The sequence below is a fragment of the Callithrix jacchus genome, chromosome 13, assembly GCF_049354715.1.
Source record: "Callithrix jacchus isolate 240 chromosome 13, calJac240_pri, whole genome shotgun sequence".
NCBI classification, from domain to species: Eukaryota; Metazoa; Chordata; class Mammalia; order Primates; family Cebidae; genus Callithrix; species Callithrix jacchus.
This window is the reverse complement of record NC_133514.1, coordinates 115,649,440-115,662,994: the sequence shown is the minus strand read 5'-3', so window position 1 is coordinate 115,662,994 and position 13,555 is coordinate 115,649,440.

The following is a 13,555-nucleotide window of genomic DNA, read 5'->3' as shown; positions in this document are numbered from 1 at the left end:
ATTGCAGCACTGTTTACAATAGCAAAGACCTGGAATCAACCAAAATGCCCATTGATAATAGACTGGATTGGAAAAATGTGGCACATATACACCATGGAATATTATGCAGCAATCAGAAATGATGAGTTTGTGTCGTTTGTAGAGACATGGATGAATCTGGAGAACGTCATCCTCAGCAAACTGACACAAGAACAGAAAATGAAACACCGCATATTCTCACTCATAGGCGGGTGATGAAAAATGAGAACACATGCACACAGAAAGGGGAGTACTAAACAATGGGGTCTATTGGGGGGAAAAGGGGAGGGCCAGTGGGAAGGGGAGGTGGGGAGGGATAGCCTGGGGAGAAATGCCAAATGTGGGTGAAGGGGAGAAGGAAAGAAAAGCACACTGCCATGTGTGTACCTATGCAACTGTCTTGCATGCTCTGCTCATGTACCCCAAAACCTAAAATCCAATAAAAAATTAAAAAAAAAAAGTTTGGAATTGTTAAAAGACACAAAAGCCCAGATTTATTAATGCCAAAGAGCCCCAACAGACAAAATGTTAAAAAATCCACATATGTACAAATCACAGTGAACCTGGTAAACATCTCAGAAAAACAGAAATGTCTAAAGCCACTGAAGAACACAGAGACCAGTCTCTATATTGAAATAAAAAATGCAGTTAGACTTACAGGCTGATTTTCAATGGCAACAGTAGGAGCCAAGACAGTGGCATATGATCCTCAATGTACTGAGAATAAATGTACAGAGTGAAACTGTGTTCTATCGAAAAAGACAAAATAAAAGTTTTTATGTTAAAAAAAAATATCTGGCCAGGAATGGTGGCTCACACCTGTAACCGCAGCAACTTTGGGAGGCCGAGGAAGGCAGATCACTAAAGCTCAGGCGTCTGAGATGAACCTAGGCAAATAGCAAAACTTTATCTCAAATAAAAATATAAAAATTAGCCGGGCATGGCAGCAGGTGCCTCTGATCTCAGCCACTCAGAAGGCTGAAGCACAAGAATCGCCTGAGTCGAGGAGGTGGAGGTTACAGTAGGCCAAGATCCTGCCACTATACTCCAGCCTGGGTGACAGAGTGAGACCCTGTATCAAGAACAAAACAAAAGAAAACAAACCTGATGGAGTTTGTCATCACAGACTTAGGGAAAACAAACATAAACTAATTATTTTAGATGAGCAAACACGACCTTGATGAAAGACTGACATGCAAATAGGCATAGTAAGCAAAGATGCTAAGCATAATTAAATTTTAAAATTACGGAAACAAAAAATAGAAGTATAAAATAATAAGAGTGTACAATAGTTGTTATTTTAGTTTATTTATTTGTTTATTTAATTTTCGAGATGGAGTTTCTCTCTTGTTGTCCAGACTGGAGTGCAATGGCACAATCTTGGCTCACCACAATTTCTGCCTTCCCAGTTCAAGCAATTCTCCTGCCTCAGCCTCCTGAGTAGCTGGGATTACAGGCATGTACCACCATGCCCGGCTAGTTTTGTATTTTTAGTAGAGACAGGGTTCCTGCATGTTGGTCAGGCTGCCCTTGAACTCCCAACCTCAGGTGATTCCCCCTCCTCGGCTTCCCAAAGTGCTGGGATTACAGGCGTGAGCCACAGTACCTGGCCAGTTGTTATTTTAAAAATACATGTTGGAAGTAAATTTGTTGAATATTGTGCTTTCTACCTTAAAATGTACTGTTTGGTATAATAAATAAGATTCCACATTGCTGTCATTTCAAGAAATTAATTAGCTAAATTAGTCTACGGAAGCACACATTGATTTTCAATCAGAATCTACCTTTGCAGCCAACATCAGCTCTCTTGGATTTTGTTAATTCTAGCCTATTTTGGAGAGGATCCCTGTGACATACCTTGGGAACATTTTATGTGTACTCAAAATTGAAGCACCTTCACAGACATTTTGCCTCTTTTTTGAACTGTTTCAAGGACAATGATGGGCCACTGTAAACTGCCTCAGAGACAGGCCATTGCACTGTTTAAACTGAACTCAGTGACAAATCAATGATACTAAATCAATAATAAAGTACACTGTACTTTCTAAACTGAACTCAATGATGGGACACTGTACTTTTTAAACTGCCTACATTTATTGGCTTTCTGGGTATAATTTTATGTTTCACTTTATTAGTGAAGCTATTCAGATTTTTACCACAGTTTACAACTAGATTACTTGTTACCTTATTGATAAATATGTTAGAAAAAGTGTAAGATAGCTTACTGTTATAAGGTCCTTAGTGGTTGTTTCAATGAGTCAAATTAGTCATTAGATTTAATGTGATATATAGATTATATTACTAATACTATTAATATAATTTATTAACATCTTAAAAGTTAAGTTTTGTAGCAAGAAATTCTGAACAGATAATAAAATTCAAACTGGTTAAATTTAAAATACCACTCATCATCTTTCTCTAAATTGTAATTGCATTTCCTTCCTTCCAAAATTACCACTGCTGCCACCACCACTACCACCACCAACAGTGTTATTAGAACCTAAAAGTCAAACATTTTTCTAGATAAGGGTAAGTAGCATATGGACACCTGTCACTTTTTATCATTTCTCGCTCAATAGACTGACTTGAAATCAACGTTTACAAAGAAAAATCCAATTTTTTCCACTAACCCAGAAGCTAACAGTTAGAAAACAAGTCACCTTATTTAAAAATGGAGGAGTAGGACTGTTACAATTTAAAAAAAGAGATACATGGCATTTTGTTGGATTAAGAAATTACATTATTTGAGAACGTTTGTTCTACTTGTACTTAGGCATTTAAAAAATAACTGTGATGGTTATTTGTTAATTTCTACTTTGATCTACTTTTGGTCCTTAACTACCGCATTAGTTCTATACTGATGCACACTCAAAATTTTTTGAATTGATTATAACCTCACATTTAAAATTGTATGTCAACAATTTTGCTCCTTCACTATTAAAATATGTGTCTTTTTACATGAAGAATCATATGGTGTATCTTATCAAGGAGGAACTTGATTAATACAATAAATTTGAGCACCTTTGTCTAATTATCATCATTCTGGCCACTTGTATATTATGCTACCTTGTGTACTATGTTGTAATTCACTGTAACTTGTGGTTCCCCATTAGAATATGTGAAATAGAAAGCTGAGAGTGCAATTAATTTTCCCTTTGAATTATCAGCTTCTGGCAAAGTAATGGCACATAGTAGGTGTTCAATATTCAATAAATGAATGAATGAATAAATTGATCATTTAGAATGCTTTATGTTTGGAGCAAGAATATATATAATTACTCAGCCAGAAGCACCTGTTTAAAGGAATCAGAAAGACTGGACTGCAAAGACCAAATAAAGATAACAAAGTAGATGAAACCCTGAGGTTCTAGGTAATTTTTAAAAAGAAATAAATTAGGCTTAAAATAAATGGAATAAATCCTGACACATACTCTCCCTGTCTCTTACTTTATCTCTTTAGCAATTTTCATTCAAGTGAATATTGTACAGCAATTGTCAATGTAATTATTGTTCATTAGAAAAACTAAATATACATCACCAAATCACTGAGATGTCAATTTTATTGAAAAAGCCTTGCCAAATCAGTAAAATTGCTCCAAATCTTGAAATGTGAATCTTTAATTGAAAATGTATCAACAAACTATCAATATACTTTATAATTGTTATCATAATCAATGTTTTAATTTTAATGACCATTTTGCAATTTACCCCTAAGCATTTTTTTGAATCTCCATACTGGTTAGTGAGATATATATTCTTTGGTGGAGTTTGATTACCTGCTTCATTGAGCCACATGAGAAATTAAAAGTACATACTGATTCCACTGTGTTCAACCCTCTCTCACCATAATCAACACCAAGTGAATACAGAAGGAATTCACTGAGCCCGACACATGTTCCAGAAGCGCATCGCTGCTCTGTTGATTTTGCTAATGGAGTAAACAAACCTATTTTCTTCATGAGAGGGAAATAGAAAGTATACAAGTAGGTGTGTAGCCGGTTCGATGACTGTACATGAAAATGAAGCATGTACTTGTGAGAAATATTCTTTTTTAGCGATCAACAGATTGTGGAGGCGTTGCATGAGGAGATATTCCGAGGGAGTCACAACATCTTCAGGGATCTCAAAATAATGAAGTTCAGCACTTACTGAAATGGCACTCTGTGGCTTGAGTAAAAGTGTTTGTTTAAAAAGCATGGAGAATTTTATGTCAACTTTGGAGACAGAAGGTATTTATAAAGTCCCTGGTAACCTTAAGGACTTTAAAAAGAACAAGTATTACCCAGGTGGTTCCATTTCTAGAATTTGATCACACAATAAAACATTTTTCTATCCGTACTGTCTTTTAAAGTTTTTGCCTTTATTTTATTTACCCAAGTCAATTGCCCCACTCATTCCTGAGCGCTTATCCTGACATTCTAGGTCATCTGAAAATAGAAATAAGTTAACCTTAAAATAAATTAAATAAATCCTGGCACATTCTCTGTCTCTCATTATTTTCTTTTGATGACTTTTCTATATCAAAGGTTCTGGGGTATGTATACAGGTACATTTAACATCCTTTTTAACTTCTAGTTAGCCTGGTAGATACGGCTTGTAAATTTAGTTTTTGACAGCAGTAAAGGATTTTGCTGAACCCCTTCAAGTATGCTCCTATTTTCAGGCATATAGTTAGTGGCTGTTTTATTTCTTCTGTGGAAATCAGGGCACATTTTACTTCAAAAAGATGAGCCCATTTCTTAGCATGTGATAGAGAAGGTGGTATGGGGTATTATCTATATTCTATTCATTTTCTTACCAAATATAAATAGGAGCAGCATAAATATTTGTATTTTGATATGCTCAATATGAAAAAAAAAATCCATTAGAATTTATCCCGAAAGGATTTCTTTGGTGCTTCATGTTTTGACCCATTTAATCTGCTTTATTTTCATCACTTCAAAACTTGTTTCTAATCTGATGCTTCTGCTTGTATCATATTTTTGTTTGTAGAGGTACATAAAGATTAATACAAAATGATTATCCCCTTTTCTATGTAAATCACTGGTAGGTTTTGTGATCATTCTAAATTTAAGCATATGGTCATTAAACAACCACCGAAGTATCATAAACAAAAACAGGTTATAGAGAGGAAATGTGTGCCACCAGGAAATTTTCATGTCAGAGACTGAAAATACAAATTCAGCAGGAGGGAATTAACACACGTATGTGTGCTCAGTGGGTACATGAAAACAGGAGCAAATAAACTTATTTGGTAAGGAAGCATATTTCCCACCCACTTGCAGTGTCTATGCACTTTTCTACAAATGCTCTTAAAACGGAATTACTTATAACAGAACCACCAAACTGAACAGATGACAGACATATACAATACATATATATTGTATATCATCACATATCTGAAATGTTTGTTCTATATGAAATAAAAGATGTTGCAATTGGAGAGATCTTGAAATGTAACAAAAAGTTTTTAAATGCGGTAGGATCTGTACCACCAGAACATCAGCAATAGCAAAAAAAAAAAAAAAAAAAAAAAGACTTTATTCTGTAGGCAGTGAGGATTCCTTACAAGTATTGATCAGGGAATGTTCTTATTATGAGAAAAGCACTATTGAGAGATGCATAAGGCAGCTCTGTGTAGATAAAATCATGTAGGTAAAAAATAAGGCATAAGAATTAGAATAGTGACACTAGAATCAAGTGTCACTGCTTTTTTGTTTGTTTTAAATCGGCAGTATTTGGCAATTTCTTGAAGGCATGGGGCCAAAAAATCATACAATTATACCCAGCCATTGAACTTACATATGCCTAATACCTTGATGCATTTCTGTGTGTGTGTGTGTGTGTGTGTGTGTGTGTGTGTGTGTGTGTTCCGAGGAAACTTTATTTACGGACACTGAAATTTGATTTTCATATAATTTTTGCATCCCACAAAATATCTTTTAAACAACAGCAAATACTTATTGAGGACCTACTCCGTGCCATTAAAAAACACCCAGTTGTCTCATTTACTTTCCCTTCTTTAAATAAGAACTAAAGCAAAAGGAACGGACTTGGTAACAGGTATTAGTATTGTATTTGAAGTTCTAAATAAATATTCAAGTAGAGATTATGGCAAACATTTATTTGGAAAGTTAGGGTTGAACTTAAGAAAAGCTAATTCCAGAACGACCATTTGTTGGGCACATTTGTCTAATATTACACACGTCACCATTAGTTCTCATGCCAGTTCTTCATGGTATTTATTATTATTGTATTTTCAGGAAAGTGACTTAATCAAGGCTTGTCACTGTTAAATGTGAAGCCTGTGTGCTTCCAACTTCATTAGGATTTAGAATACAATGACATAAATTCCTGATTGACGGATAGTTCCAAAGGTAACAGTGGAGAGGAGTAGAGATGGCAGAAAAGGTAAAAGCACGAAAGGAGAATTAGTTTATTTGTTCTGTTGGTAAGAGTAGAGCTAGATAAGCACAAAATAAATGAAATCAGGAAGAAAAAAATTAAAGAAGGAAAATGAAGCAGAAAAATCAAGGAAGAATTATGTCTCTGAGTTCCCCACCACACCCCACTTTGAATGGTTTAGCTATGTACAAGGTAGTATTTGTACCCTGCATTCAAAAACAAAAGAGCGAGAGAGAAAACATTCACCTTGTTTTGGATTTATGTAAAAATAATCTACTTCTAAAAAGCATTATGAAGAAATGTCATCTTTAATGAAGATTTCTTAGAGGAGGTAGTAGAGGTAGAAAAAGCAGTGAATATTTGTTGAGGATTTTACTATCTATATAGCACTGCTCTAAGGAAGTTAACATTTGTTAATATTCAGCACTCAAAATACCATTATAAAGTACAGACATTTTTCAAATTAGAACCCCAATTTTAACCCAGAAATCTTAAGTAGCTTTTCCTAAGGTAAGAAATACATTTAAGAAAATCAAATGAACACACAAGTCCCACTGGTAATTTTTGTTTTAAATGGTCACTTTTACATGGACATCCCCATTCTTTTTCACTTATTTTTTCTTTTTGTTGCTTTGAAGATTTCTCTCGACATACGAGCAAACTGAGGTAGATTTGTAAGCCCTGTATTACGTACTCCTAGAATTATCTTGAATTATTCCATATAGTTCAGTCTAACTTGCAGAGGATTTGTAAAATATTTGACAATGGCTCTCAGCTTAGAATGGAACCAGTGCTTACAACTAATCTTGAGGATCTTGCTTTGTTCTTAAAGGGACTTAAGTTTCTAAAGAAATTGAGATTTAGAGGATTTAAGCTTTGAAGACCGTTGAAGGTTTGAAATTTAATTTTCTTTCTGTACTAAGTATTCTCTCAAATGAACATTTGTTGTTATCAAAAGTTACCTGACATGGCAGATTGTCATCTGCAATTACAGTGCAAATATCTAAGTCCAACAATCGCCATGGGAAAGCTTTGTTTTTGCTCTTGTATTTTGGGTCCCAGTCTGTCTATGATTCCTAGCAAAAGAGAAGTTTAGAAAGGAGATGGCTTGCAGTGCCAGATTCTCATCAAGAAAATAAAGCAATACTGAAAAACTTCACATTAAATTTTAATAATCGGCCTGAAATAGAATTTGTCGGAAGGATGCCAGGGTAAGGAGAAATTTTCATAACTCCTCCACCACTGGGGTAAAATCAAGAAACAGATTTATCAATCTCTATGTTCTTGCTTCTTCCTAATGAAAATACTTTAATAGGTTTCCAAAATAATGATGAGGATTGATACAGAGCAGACAAGTTTCTACTGAGAATTAAAAATTTCAAATCTGATCAGTTAATCAAAGGATTCCTAGGAGACAGCAAAGTTAGCATTGGAGAATGCAAGAAAAAGCTTGGAACCAATACCTGACTTCCTCCATTATCACAGCCAGAGATCATAGGCAGAAGTTCAAAGGGCCTCAGTGGAACCTACTATTTACGAGTTTCAGATCTTAGACCAGGGAAGCAACAGGGTCTTGAGTGGATATTGGAGAAAACATCAGATTGTTGAACTCCCCCAAAGTATCACTACAAAAACAGTTAATAAAGTACAACTTTAGAACTTATGGCTTTTAGAGTCAAATCCAACTTGACAGTTTTTACAGGGTTAAAGATACAAAAAAAAAAAAAAAACAGTGGTTTAAGGCATCTCTATCAAGTCAAGGAACTAAGAAACTAATTAGAATTTGGCAAATGTGTGCAGAGTTCAGGATTGGTGAAACTGCCAAGGGAGGATCCTGAACCAAGTCTTGATCAGAGAATGGTTTGGCTAAGTTGGCAAACTGTTGTCTCTGACAAATGGATCAGGAAACATTTTCTGAAGCAAACAATAAAGTTATTTGTTCGGATCCAGTCTTATCTTTTCCAGGTAAAATGCCTGGAACAAGCAAATAAGTCACGTTGACACTGGTGGTTGTGTCATCTTGATGTGAGTCTTGTTGACATATATGTCCTCTGTTGTCAATAAGAAAGAAATCTGCTTCTCCAGTCTTTGTGTTTCCTGTTCTGGTGTTCAGAATTCTTGAACCTTATTCTTCTACATACTTCCATCTCCTTCTTTTGTCCTCACACCTGATTGGCTCTTTCTTGCTTATACATATATTTCACTGTTGTGAACTGAATGTGAGCCCGGGAATCTTGTCCAGTGAGAGGGTCCCAAACCTGTAAGAGAGTGTGCGTGGAAAAAAGGAGAAAGAAAAGAGTGGGGTCTGGAGGACTGATTAGGCTATGTCCAAGCAGCAATTTTACTTGTGCAGTAGGTTCCATTATATACTTTTCTACTTAATGTTGTTTACGTCAGATCAAAGCATTTCTTAAATAACAAAAGAAACAGAAAACAATTCTGGGGAACTAGAAAAAGGAACAGATACTGATTTAAAAGGTCAAGGGCGAAGTAGGTGATGCTGATTATCAATATTATCAGAACAACCAGTCACTCGGGTAACAGTCTTCAATTATCTCGAAGTAAGTCACAAGGTAAGTAAGTTACCCCCCGTAAATACTTAACAATTGTAAATACTGAAGTTAAGTCACAAGGTAAGTCAGTTACGCCCAGTAAATACTTAACAGTTGTAAATACTGAAGTTAATATTTTACAACTAATGTAGCAAGGATCCAAAAATGAGTGCAGTGAAGCAATAAACCATAGGGAACTGAAAGTGGACACAATGCCTCCCAAGCCCATATATCCATAAAGTAATGTCTGTTAATTATTTTGAATAGCATAGTCCCTCTCTCGGTTCCTGCTTTCCCTCAGCTCGACTTGCCCAACCAGGGATCTGTGTCTGGGCTCAAGCTCACCGTATGGCGAGGCCCATTTCCTAGGGGCCTCACACGGGAGCAATCCCCACATTTCACCACTTCACCTAGCAGGGCCCTGTAAAATCTTCAGTCTTTTAAATTATCTCACCATCCTGCCTATACTTTCTCTTCATTTACTAATTCATTAATCTTCAGATAATAATACTCCAAATTCAATCCCTTCTTTGTTAAACTATTGTCTGCTTGTCAGATACGTGCCAAGTTTTTGAATTGATTGGCACATTCAGACCAAAGGCAAGTATAAGTAGAAATACTAATTTCAGCTAAATGTAATTTGAGAAATAATCACCTTCAACAAGCAGTATATAGGTAAAAGTTAAAACAATTAGCACTTTTAAATAAATGTTCATAAGCCAGATTACATAGAATTACATTATAATTTTTTCAAAAATGAATTGGAGTATGGACGTTTTACATACCACGACTCTACTAGACCTACCAGAAAGTTCACTTGGAAGTGGGTCCTCTAGCCAAGCACTAGACCCAGAGTTGTTAGATGTTTGTCATTGAATGTGGTAAAAGAAAATATTGAAGTACCCATCAGGGATCATGTTGCTACCTCTATGGAGATATGGCTTTTTACTCTAGACTAGTAAAACCAGTTTTCTGAAAGATACAGTGTCAGAGCTGAAGATTCAATCAATGAGAAGAGTTAGTTTGAGGAATGAGTTTGGTGGGTCAGAAGTTGGAACTTAAAAAAAAAATTCAGCTGGACACAGTGGCTTATGCCTGCAATCCAGCACTTTGGGAGGCTGAGGCAGGTGGATCGCCTGAGGTCAGAAATTTGAGACCAGCCTGATCAACATGGTGAAACCTCATCTCTCCTTAAAATACAAAAATTAGCCAGGTGTGGTGGCACATGCCTGTAGTCCCAGCTACTTGGGAGGCTGCAGCAGGAGTTTCACTTGAACCTGGGAGGCAGAGGTTGCAGTGAGCTGAGATCCTGCCACTGCACTCCAGCCTGGGGTACAGAATAAGACTCCATCTCAAAAAAAAAAAGAAAGAAAAAGAAAAGAAAGAAAGAAAAAAGAGAGAAAGAAAGAAAGAAAGAAAGAAGAGAAAGAAAGAGAAAGAAAGAAAGAAAGAAAGAAAGAAAGAAAGAAAGAAAGAAGAGAAAGAAAGAAGAGAAAGAAAAGAAAGAAAGAGAGAGAGGCTGGGCACAGTGGCTCACGCCTGTAATGCCAGCACCTTGGGAGGCCGAGGTGGGTGGATCACGATGTCGGGAGTTCAAGACCAGCCTGACCAACATGGTGAAACCTCGTCTCTACTAAAAATACAAAAATTAGCTGGGTGTGGTGGCACATGCCTATAATCCCAGCTACTCAGGAGGCTGAGGCAGGAGAATTGCCTGAACCTGGGAGGCAGAGGTTGCAGTGAGCCAAGATCATGCCACTGCACTCCAGCCTGGGCAACACAGTGAGACTTCATCTCAAAAAGAAAGAAAGAAAGAAAGATCCACAAGGAAGGAAAACCATGAACTTGGGCAGGGTTAAGTAAGTGCGGGGGAGCAGGGGGAGAAGAAAGAACTTTCAAAATTAGTGTCACTGCAGTTTTAAATTTCTGGCAGAGTGTTTCTAGAAAAGTAATCAAGAGGAAATCTTGCACCAGATATGGATCATGTGGTGTATTACTCTCTGTTCTCACACTGACATACAGAAACATCTGAGACTGGGTGATTTGTAAAAGGAAAGAGGTTTAATGGATTAAAAGTTGTGTATAGCGTGGGAGGCCTCAGGAAACTTACGGTCATGGCGGAAAGCACCTCTTCAACAGGGTAGGCAAGCGTGAGAATGAGTGTTGAGTGAAGGGGGAAGCCCTTTATAAAACCACCAGATCTCATGAGAACTTACTCACTATCACAAGAAGAGCATGGGGGAAACTACCTCATGATTCAATTATCTCTGTCTGGTCCCGCTTTTGACATGTGGAGGTGATTACAATTTAAGATGTGATTTGGGTGGGCAAACAGAGCCAAGCATATCGTGTGCCATGTTGAACATTCTGCTGCAGGCTCCGATCAACGATTCGTGATTTACAAGCAAGAGAATAACATTCAAGAGTAATGTTTCTAATTACAATGAGGGTGTGGGAAGGCAAGATTTCAGGGCCAACATGGGGTGGGGGGCAATTTGAGAGGCTGCTGAAAAAATGTAGAAGATGACACCAAATCCTGAACCAGAGAGATAATTGGAGAGGAGCATTGCAAACGAAGGAACGAATAGGATAAGGTTTGTAAAAGCAAATTCAGCTGGATTTGATGAATTGTTTGACCCGGATCTTGCAGAAAATAGGGGACTAAGAATATCTTCTCATCTACTAGTTACTGACGATCCCCATTGTAGTCTCTAATCAGAAGTGAGTTTGGCCTTCTGAGGATGATCATCACTGAACCTCTTGACCTTAGGGATCTAAATGCATTTAAGGGAAAAGTCTAACCAAGAGACAAAAGAAATGAGTATACAAGAAAGAGGGAGCAGAGGACTGCAAACGAATGGAGAACACTCTCAGTAGAGAGATAAAGGAGGTAGGAAGCAGAGATGCACTATGCAATTACAAGTGGAAGGAGGTTTAGGATCGAGGATGTTAAGCTTGTATTTACCGAAGCCTGTATTTCCACATAAAATTATTATTTTTATCATGATGGAAAGAACTGTTCCAATTGAAAGTATCACAGGAGGAGTGTGATGACCATTTATTTGGGCAACTTCTGTAATATGGACCCGGGAACAGAGACAGACTGTGAGCCAGGCTGGACAGAAACCGCTGCATGCATTGGTATCTTCCTCTAGGCTTGAGCTTGTCCGTTGTCCAGCAACAGATAGTTCTTACCTCTGAAAGTCCTGAAATGTGAAATGATGAGAAATATCTTCATAACCCCCTTATAAGAAAATAACACAGGATAGGCACACCCTAATTGTTAATTGATTGTATATAACATAAAGCTTAAGGGAAGCATTTTGTGGGAATGCTATGATAGTAATAGCTGATACATTGCAATTTTGGAGGTAAAAATATACCTTGATAATCCTTGAGGACAGAAAGTAAAAGCTGAAGAGAACGAAGTTCCAAAACTGTGAAAATTGTAAAAATTTAAATGTGTGGAAGCAGATAGACACATAAGAATAATTTGTAGGAACTCACAGTCATTGGTGGGAATTTTGGGCTGGTAGAGGATACAGAAGAAGATTCTTGCCAAATGTATTCAGTTATGTGAGGGAAAGAGAGTTGATAGCTGCATTACATCAACAGTTCTCCTGTAACACTCTCACTTGGGAATGGAGTATACCAATAATTTTATTGTAGACTTTGAAGTGGCAACAAATTAAATTGATCATTTTAAATAAGTAATGTAATGTAAACACAATAAAAATGTGCAGAAATTTCATTATCAGAATGTGAATTAAAGGGTTAACAGTGCTCTGGGTAGAATTCTTGTCCTTGAATAATCTGCGGATTTGAAAATTGAGAAGGTCATTCCAGCAATTCTTTCGTTGCAGGGCTCATTACTTCTTCTTCTTCTGAGTTTGACTTGACTGAAAATAGTTTCTTTGATGTTGAATGTTAAGGTAAATAATTTTAGTGTATGCATAATCAGTAGTATTATGAGAGAGTTAATATATCTGCTATAAATAAACCAATTCTTTTCTGATGTATAATTCAAGATGCAGATTGAAACTGGCTTTCCAAAAGGAGTCAAGAAAATAAACCTAAGTCTCAAAGAAGTGAGTGTCCTGAAGAATAAATGTCATTCTCACGTCAAAATGTTCCTGAAAATTTTTAGAGTAAAAGAGGTTATTTTAGGGCCAAAACACCCATAAAGAGATCTTTAATATTTTAAGTCATTTTCATGAAAGCGTTAATGAATCTCCAAAAGAATACACAATTCACAACGTTTTGCAGGGGTAGATTTAATGCCTTTTAAGCATAATATAAATGAAAACTGTAGTTTATTTTATATAGTCCAGCAAATATATTACATGCCTCTGCTAAAAGGAAAGATACTTAGGCACTTGAAATTCCATTCTTAGGAACCATGATAAATGTTCTTTCTTTTGAATGAGAATAAGGAATTGCTTGACTACAAACCATTCAATCTAGTATTATTAATTATAGAGCATTTCATGATTTAGTGCAATTTAGATAGCCTTGCAGGAAGCATTGTGATTTAGTAATGTACCAACAATTAGCTAAGAAAGGTAACATGTCTATTTGAT